This window comes from Globicephala melas, chromosome 14 (genome assembly GCF_963455315.2).
Source record: "Globicephala melas chromosome 14, mGloMel1.2, whole genome shotgun sequence".
NCBI lineage: Eukaryota > Metazoa > Chordata > Mammalia > Artiodactyla > Delphinidae > Globicephala > Globicephala melas.
In genome coordinates, this window is record NC_083327.1 from 50,367,769 (window position 1) to 50,377,634 (window position 9,866).

The window sequence follows — 9,866 nt, forward strand, 5'->3', positions numbered from 1 at the left end:
AGACTTGGGAAAGACATCTGGACCTTATCCTATAGGCAACAGGAAAAATATATATATGTTTTTTGAGTAGTGAACCAATGCAATGAAACTATCAAACTCCTTTATCTTCTTAAGTAATATAAATAAAAATAGTTTACACTTTATGCTCAGTCAATAAATGGGAAATGGGTAGCAACTAACCCAAACTGGCCGACTCTGTCAAAAAAAATCTTTATATCAGAGAAAAGGACCTAGATGCTGCAAGAAACTTCAGTTTGTACAATGCCAGCTCAGCCTTCACACATCCCCTCCCGGTACAGGTGATGTATTTCTTGCATATCTAATTTACCTTAGCTAGTAATCTGCTAACACAAGCAATCTCTCCTCTTTGCCCTTTCTCTTTGTTTTTGGCGTTAAGAAATTTCATTTCAAATAGCCTCAGTCTTCAGAGAAAGCAGGTGGATGTAGAAATTAGAGTCTGAACCCCTCTTGTCTCTGTCACTAAGTCTTCTGCACTTCCGTAAGCTGGGGCCACAACCATGCTCTGGTAGCATAAGAGAGTAGAATTTCCAAATCCACGAAAGGCCTATGAGGATTTTCTAAAAAGGAACGAAACAGTAACCAGACAACTTTAAAGGCAAGTATTGGTTTTGAACTCTTTCCTAAAGGAAAGTTAGCTAATTAATGGAAGAGAAGAGAATAAGAGAGAAAAGCAAGAGGAGAAGAATAAATACTAAAGATAATGAATAAAGAGAAGTGTGAGGAGGAATGGAGATTGGAAAATAAGGGGAACAAATTAGGCAGTTCTAGAAAAATAGAGAGAAAAATTATATTACTGCAGGGTTTTCACCAAATGGTTGCCTAGGAAACACATAGGAATGGGTCTCTCTTTACTGAATAAGTACTGAAGAACACACCGAATTTAGAGTCTGTTGGCGCTACCAGCATCAACTGGAAAACAAACACGTTTCAGACATATTAGTTATGAGCTGATATTAGTTATGAGCTTATTAGTTATGCTCATTAGTTACGAGCACCATATTTTCTATATTATGCTTTTCTGCGAACAGAAATGGTTGACTTCAACAATTTTGGAAGGTAATAGGAGAGGAACAGTAAAATTGAAACACAGGCATGGTGAGATTTTTTTTAATATAAATGTATTTATTTATTTATTTTTGGCTGCTTTGGGTCTTCATTGCTGCACGTGGACTTTCTCTAGTTGCGGTGAGCGGGGGCTACTCTTCGTTGTGTTGCGCGAGCTTCTCATTGTGGTGGCTTCTCTTGTTGTGGAGCACGGGCTCTAGGCGCACGGGCCCAGCAGTTGTGGCTCGCAGGCTCTAGAGCGCAGGCTCCATAGTTGTGGTGCACGGGCTTAGTTGCTCTGCGGCATGTGGGATCTTTCCAGACCAGGGCTTGAACCCGTGTCCCCTGCATTGGCAGGCGGATTCTTAACCACTGCGTCACCAGGGAAGTCCCGTGGTGAGATTTTTGAGAAGCCAGATTAGTCTAGGATGGCCCAATAGTATGTGTAACATCGAGTAACAAACTGTGGAAAAAGTAAATTAGGAAGCAGCTGTGAGCCCATTTGGCAATGTGAGGTTATCTTTGCAGTTTGCCAAGTATGCTGTTGAAAAACATTTTTCCACTGTAAAGAGCTTGGTACACTTGAGGTCATGTAGTATAGAGTCAAAAATTTTTTTTCACATTACAAAGCAGTGTTTTGCCTTCCATTAAAATGCAGCTCCTATTATCACTGTCACAAAGAACCAAAACATTAAACAATGCTTTACTGCTCCTGTTTGAATTTGTCTTTCCTATAACTTACTCTACTTTCCAGAAAATATTAATATTGCATTGTTATATATAAACCCATTTCTACAATCTCTCCTCTTGTATTTTGAGGGCTGAATTCTCGGTTTTGTATATGCGTGTGGGGTGTGCGCATGTGTGTGGGGTGTGTGTGTGTGTTTGGAGTAGTGTGGGAGGGAGCAGGTGGCAACAGGAGTGAGAGGGATTGCCTTCCATGATTCACAACGTCTCTCTTTTTTTTTTTTTTCGCGGTACGCGGGCCTCTCACTGTTGTGGCCTCTCCCGTTGCGGAGCACAGACTCCAGACGCGCAGGCTCAGCAGCTATGGCTCATGGGCTCATGTGAGATCCTCCCGGACCAGGGCACGAACCCATGCCCCCTGCATCGGCAGGCGGACTCCCAACCACCGCGCCATCAGGGAAGCCCACAACGTCTCTTTTTGATAAACAAAAACAGGACTTAAGAGTGTGAGAATTTTTGCTGTTGTTTGGAAACATACCTTGCTTGTGTCACCCTATTTTTCCTTCACACGAACACAAGTTATCTATGAGGGAAAATTCCAAAATCATATTCTATCTTGTGGGATAGAATAAACTCTAAATTATAAATATTTATGGTTATAGACAACAAATTGGAAAAGCTTAGCATAAAGCAAAAAAATTATCTTTTGCTTTTGGCAAATGTTTGGAGTTCCTCCTTGGAATTCATTTTGTCAATTATTTATCCTCCTTTCTTTCATCTAGCATAGAAAAAAAGTAAATCTAGAAGTTCATAGCAGGACTGGAAGCAAAGTAAATGTAATACTCAGCCTTTGGCCACCTATCTGGATCAAGATCAAGATTTTTTCCAAAATAGGAATGAGGGAGAGAAAGCCAAGAAAGTCATGGTGGCTTTTTGCTTTAATTGTATTTATTTATTCCTGGATCTAGGTAGAAAATAGAAAATGAGAAAAAAAGTCAGATATATATTACATATCTCTGCATATTTTATATCACTTAAACATAACTTATGTATGTATGTATACTTTTTTTAGTTCTTTTTATGTTTTAGTTAAGCAAGATAGCCACACATTTTAATTGTAAGTAAATCTTACAAAAGAGTAAAATGTAATTCATTAATGATAGTAATAAAACAGTTTGGAAAGTTCTGGTCAAATTAGGTATTATAATATTAATATAGTATGTACTTTGCCTCCCAGGTTATACTCAGAGATTAGCAATTAGCTGAGTGTGTGACTTTGATTCTCCTCAAATATTACATGAAGGAATTAGCTTAGATGCTCTTCTAAAAATTCTATTTTGAAAAATGCTGTAGGTTTTATTATTTAAGAATTCATTATATAAAACAAAAGAAAGATAAAAATTAGGGAAATGTTTACAATTACACAATATAAAAGAAACAATAAGCATTTTTCAAATTAAAAAATAAATGAGCGACGATATCAGAAAATAGTTCACAAAGGAGGAAAAACAAATGTCTGAAAAAAATAAGGGAATGTGAATAAAATACAAATTTTTTTTCTTTTGACTACTGAATTAGCCCAGTTAAAGCAATATGGTGTGGTGGTTAAATGCATGAGATCTGAGACAGACAAACCTGACTGGAATAGCTGCTGTGTCTCTTAAGATGGTAAACCTCAGGCAAGTCTCCGTTTTCCCATTGTAAAATGAAAATAACACTAGCATGTACCTCATAAGGAGATTAACGATGGTTTAAGTGATATTACTGTAATGTGCTTAGCACAGAGCCTAGTATATACTGAGTTTAATCTTAATAAATTATTGTTTCATGCTGGTGGAATTGTTAAGACACAGATGTTTTAATGAGCAGTTGGATAATGTATTGATGAAATATTAAGTAGTCCTTAACATGCTTCAAATAGTTTTTAATAACACTGGAAAATGGGTCTAGCAATCTCATTTTGGGAACCACAATGAAAAATATTTCTAGATTTTTCCTTTAGCAAGGACTTAACTCTAGACTGTGTTGACTCAATACTTCATTCTATGTGAAGAATATATGTGTATATATATACATATATGTATACACATACGTATATGCACATACATGTATATACAGTGCATATTTGCTGTAATACGTGCCTCAACATATATGTATATATACACGTATGTAATATATATAAACAAAACAAAAATCTAAATAAAAAATTCATCAATGTTTGTTAAAATGTTTGTTTTATCACCATTGTATATTAAGTTATGTATCTTATTTTGAAATTTTGAACAAGAGATTCTATTTATGGAAATTAAGAAATTTATTTCAGGTGTATTTTCCAGAGGTATATTATTATTTTTTTCAAATTTTGTGGTAATGCCCACAGGTCTCTAAAATTCCTAGCTGTATAGTTTTAAGAACTCAACTACTTGTAAGTTTACCTAAAAGTACTGACTTTTTCACTAGTCAAGTAACTGGATGGTGTAATTACATTATTTTTCATTTAAGATTCTTGAGAGATTCTTCTAGTTTTTTTGATATATTTACAATAAATCCATAGCTACTTATAATTAGACTACTTAATTTCCAAGAAATATGGAGGTATTAGGCATAAAACATGTTTTTTTAACTAAGAACATACTTTTTCTATTAGATGAGTTAAGCACAATAGAACAAAATTACCATGTAATAATAAATAAATAAATTTATATTATCTCTAGCTATATATTTCACAGTATCTCACAGAATTTTGAGAATATATTAAAAATAAGAGATATCCAGTAACTAAGATTTACCAAGCCTAAGATCAGTCATAAGTTTTTAATATCTGGTAAGAATGACAGCATACTTTTAAAAACTGGCTATCATTATGCTTTCATATATAACACCTTTTTCCTATGGTCATCCTTATTGCCTTTAAATCAGTGAAAAGATTTAAATCTTGATTTCTAATATACTGTCAAAACACATTTTAATGTAATCGAATTAGTATTTTTCCATGTCTCTTCAATAATGAATTAATTCAACTTTATTGTTGGGATTACATAGTCACTTAGACAATGATTATCAGGATTTTAAAACTTAATGATTTGTTATTCTAAGTTTGCTGTTTGTAGTCAAGCATATTTCACAATAAAGAAAAAAAGCTGTATTTAATCTGTATTTTAATATTTCTTATATATGTGCTAATGCTCACAGATTGGTAAATTAAGATGATTTTTCCCAAGTATTCCATTTTTCTTTTATTTTTCATAAATATTACTGCCTCAGTTTTCTCATTGTTATTTTTAAAAAACATCTATCTCTCAAAATAAGATAATTGGAATACTGCAACTTGTCCCACAAGTTCAGGATTTTGAGTTCTCTGGAAGGTGTGAACCAATAAGAAGGTGCTGGCAGCAGAGGTGGGGGTTCTGAAATGGTGACTTTTGGGAATTCCCTGGCGGTCCAGTGGTTAAGACTCTGCGCTTCCAATGCAGGGGACTCGGGTTCAATCCCTGGTTGGAGAACTAAGATGCTACAAGCCTGTGGCAAGGCCAAAAACAAAAAAGTGAAATGGTGACTTTCTTGTTCGTGTCATGCGATGTCATTCATACCATGTACCTTCACTATTTTCAAACCTTTAATGAACTCTTAAACGTCTGTTATTTGAGGACACTAAACCAATTAACCTTTGCTTCACAATTCACTTACTACTAAGTAGCTGGGAGAGGGTCTGTAATGCACACTCTTTATGACGGTACAGTTTGCACCACCCACATCACTACTGAGGACAGAGCACACACTCCTGCTCCATCTTCCTCCACCTTGGCACGCCTAAATAGTATCTAGACCCATCTGTTGTATGAATCAATAGTTAATCATCTTAATTGTGTTATTATAGATTAAAGTATTCAGCAGTGCTCTTTGATTGCAAGATGCAGACAATCTGAATTTAAGCAAAAATAACTTATTGATTTGTATAACTGTAAGTCCAGAAGTGTAGCCAACTTGTAAAAAAGGGGGTCCAGAGCCTTCAATAATTCTGTTGGGCTCTGACTACACTTTTTAGCCCTCGTGTGTGTGTTTGGTTTATTCCTGGCTGTAGCCAGGAGCTCAAGCAAGTCAACAGGGCTCTGACCCTCTCGTTTGGTTCTGCTTACCTCTGCCTGACTTTGATTTTTCACACTAGGACCAGATGTATGATTGACAAGATGGCTACCAATGACTCCAGATGCGTGACTTCCAGCTTAAACATCCCACAGGGGAAAGAGACTGTTGTTCCCCAACAGTTCTAGCAAATAATTTCTGGAATACTTTGGTCAGTCTGACTTGAGACATGTTTCAGTACTGAACCTTTTAGCTACAGAAAGAAGGTGCTTGGATTGGCCAGGACTGACACTTGTTCCCTCCACAGTGGCAAGGAACAGAGCAATTTGTATTACTTTTAGATGTCATGTAAATTGTGAGACCAGTTCAACTAGATGAAAATTGAATGCTAGAATTATGAGTAGTTTTAAATTTATTAACATATATGAGATTATGTAAATTTTAAAATTAAATAAAATATTTAGTATTCGTTAATTTTAATAAATTTAATATTCATTAATTTGTATTTGCTTTGTAATTTTAATAGATAAAATTGGATATTTCAGAAGAAGAGTGCTTTGAAAACATTGAAAATACTTTTAATTTATTTTAATTAATTTTAATTTTTTCGCTTTTGATGTTTGTAATCCAGTGGAGTTCTATGAGATTAGGGCGTTAGGACTACTAGAATCTACAGAATATGGTGGTATCTTTAAAAAAAATTTTTATTTAATTTTATTGAAATATAGTTGATTTACAATGTTATTAATTTCTGCTATACAGCAAAGTGATTCAGTTAGACATATATATTCTTTTTCATATTCTTTTCCATTATGGTTTATCACAGGCTATTGAATATAGTTCCCTGTGCTATACAGTAGGACCTTATTGTTTATCTAATTTTAATTTATTAAAAAAAACTATATTCAAACTTTGTATACTTTGAATATAAGTACATACTATCTTTTAATCCTCTAGAATAATTGCTGCCAATAGAACACAAAATAAGCGAAAAATCTCGATTATCACAATATAAATATTTTGCTTAAATGAACATAAGAATATATTTTTCAATAATTATATAATTTATAAATTATGCTTTTCATTATTAGTCATCCATCCATTGATAGTTCATTAACAGTGCAATCAGACGTGTGCAATAATAACAATTCTTTGGTCTTTGACATTTTGCTAATTTTCATCCTTATGAAATCATACAATTACATATGTCTTTGGATTAGGAAGGTGTATTTGTCAAGGCAGGGAATCATTATGAAGGTGTATTTGTCAAGGCAGGGAGACAGGACATATATTTAACAGCATGTGGGCCTCCATTTTTACTCTTACTCTGGGATCCAGCAGTGTTAAAGGCAGGACGAACAGAGAAGACAAGAAATTTTGTCTAAACCTGGATGTCGTGAAAGAATTTAAGGTGTTGATAAGAGCAGGACTGGAATGATTTACTTTTGGGGAAGGCCCATGAAGAGAGATAAATGAAGTCAGGAGGTAGCTAATAAATGGGAGAATAAGGAAAAGTTGAAAGACTAGGTTTATGCTGTGGAGTTTTTCCTGTTCTTCTGGATTGCTTAAGTTACTCTGAGTTTTTCTGTGTTTTTGTGCTAAATATGCTGTTACTTTGATTCCCAATTACCTGTTATACATAATACCTCATAATTAAAAATTCACATTAGTCATCTTTTTAGTGAGTTTAAATCTTTGTGTGAAAATTCAGCTATAATAAATTTATACACACATAAACGTACATGAATATATATGTATACTGACATTTTTTCTTTGATCACTCTAGTATAGAAGAGATCATGAAACTGATGTCAGTAAGTTCTACTTAATCTAAATTAATTCAGGATTTTTATTATTTTTTTTTATTATTATTATTTTTTTGCAGTACGTGGGCCTCTCACTGCCGTGGCCTCTCCCATTGCAGAGCACAGGCTCAGCGAGCCCGCTCCGCGGCATGTGGGATCCTCCCTAACCGGGGCACGAACCCATGTCCCCTTCATCGGCAGACGGACTCCCAACCACTGCGCCACCAGGGAAGCCCAGGATTTTTATTCTTAACCTCTGTGTGTTTGTTTCCTCATCTGTAAAATAGGTTTTATAGCAGTACCTACATCATAGGGTTGCTGTGAGAATTAAATGTGTTAATATATGTAAACTGCATAGAACAGTGCTCGGTCTAGAGAAAGCCCTATATGTTTTCTACTATTATTATTACCTCTGCTCTCATCCTTGACGTTGGTCCTAAGAGGTGATGGGTCATAGGGAAGCACGGTAGGTGGGGAAGCATCTCGTCCTTGATTTTCATCATCTTTGCCTGCTTGCTAGCATCCTTGCTGAGAAGTCACATTCCTTTTAAGTTTCTACTCAGGTTACTACCACATCCTGTCTACAAGGCCTTTCTGGTTTCACTTCACACTTAGCTATTTTCACACCTCTTTTCAGCACATTTAGCTTGGGAAAATGCTGGGTCAGACACGTTAGATAATAGAAAAGGCCACTTTTATTTAATACTCAGCTGTGCTTCTGGGTAAGAAGGGAACTCAACTCCTTCACTCCATTTGAGCACCAAGGCACTGACTCTTTGTCTCTCAGATCCATCCAAATGTATATAGTAGAGGATTTCTGTCCTGTATTCCACCTTAGAACTCGGCCGGGGAAAGGAAGACAGTGGAGGACACTGGGCCTTAGCGGGGACTCACTGGCTCCCAAGCTCTCTGGCTTCCTGCTCGTCTTCCTTCTTTCTCTTCTCCCATCCTTTCCCCCCAGCCCAGGTAATCTTTACTTCCTATGGATCTTCTGAGATCTGAGCTAACGGACTGGCTCTTATTTCCTCAGGCTTTCCTGCAGATCTATTGTTGATGTCCCTGGGTGCCCATACCCAAATGTTTTGGCTTCTGTAACTGAGAATCCACTGCCCCTCCCCAGCTTTCCACCCCAGCACCCTCTCCCTGCTCTTCTCTGTGGGCACGCTCCTCCCCGGAGGCTTAGCTGACTAGCAAAGTAATTTACTAATCTGATTGCTAGAAGGCTAAGGAGCAAAAAGAAAGAATCAATGATTTATATTGCAAAATATTATTTTGTTCTAATAAGTCTTTGTGTTCTGGGAAGAAAACTGACTTCTCCTGGAGGTATGTTTGTCCCTGTCTGCAGTCTCCAAAAGGGTGAAAACCAGTTTTTTATACAGAATCTATTTCATGAGAATAGTAACTTCCTCATGACACAATGCAGCCTGTGCTTCTCTGGGTGACATTTCCTCCCCTCGCTCCAGGGTTAAGCCTAAGTAGTGGGTTTCATATGCAATGCCCTTCACTAGCATTGACAGTCATTTTATAGGGGTTTTCCACCTTCACGTGCTGGCCTAAACTTCTCCCATCCTTTCTTCCCCGTCTCTGGGGACATTGGCTGTGATGCAGGTGGAAGCCGTTCTTCAGGAATAAGCTCCAGTGAAAGCTCTTGCATAAGAGGTGAAGAGTTGGCTTTGGTTATACACAGGGTGCTTTGTACCCTTTGTCTAAGCTTCTGACACCTTTGAAAGGGATAATTGTGCCAGGGCAATAGGTGTGAATCGGAATAGTCTCTCTTCCACCCAGCAAACCAAACTTTATGGCACTCAAACAAAGCTGTATCCACTCCTTCCACATAGTGATGGCCTATTCTTTTGCCATCAAGAAAACGCTGGCTGAGTTTGGGCTGCATAGGGTCGGGGGCCCCTCTCTGGTTTGTTGGGTCTGCCTAAGCCTGCATGGTCTCTGTTGTTTTAGCTATAGTCTCTTTTTAAGTCTCAGCCAAGAATAAAATGCTGCTTCCATAAAGGCAAAGAAAGAGAAAAATGCTTATTCCAGACTTAAAGCTTAACAGCTGTCTGAAACAACTTTCTCTTGGGGACTAAGCGGTTCTCTCTGGCTTTACCATGGAGTCTAAACCTCTCTCCCAAAGCGCGATCTGTCACCAGGCTGCTTGATGACAGCTCTGCAAGGTAACTGGAGCTCTGTCTTGCTGTGCTTCTGTAGACAGCTTTGAAAAGAAATTCA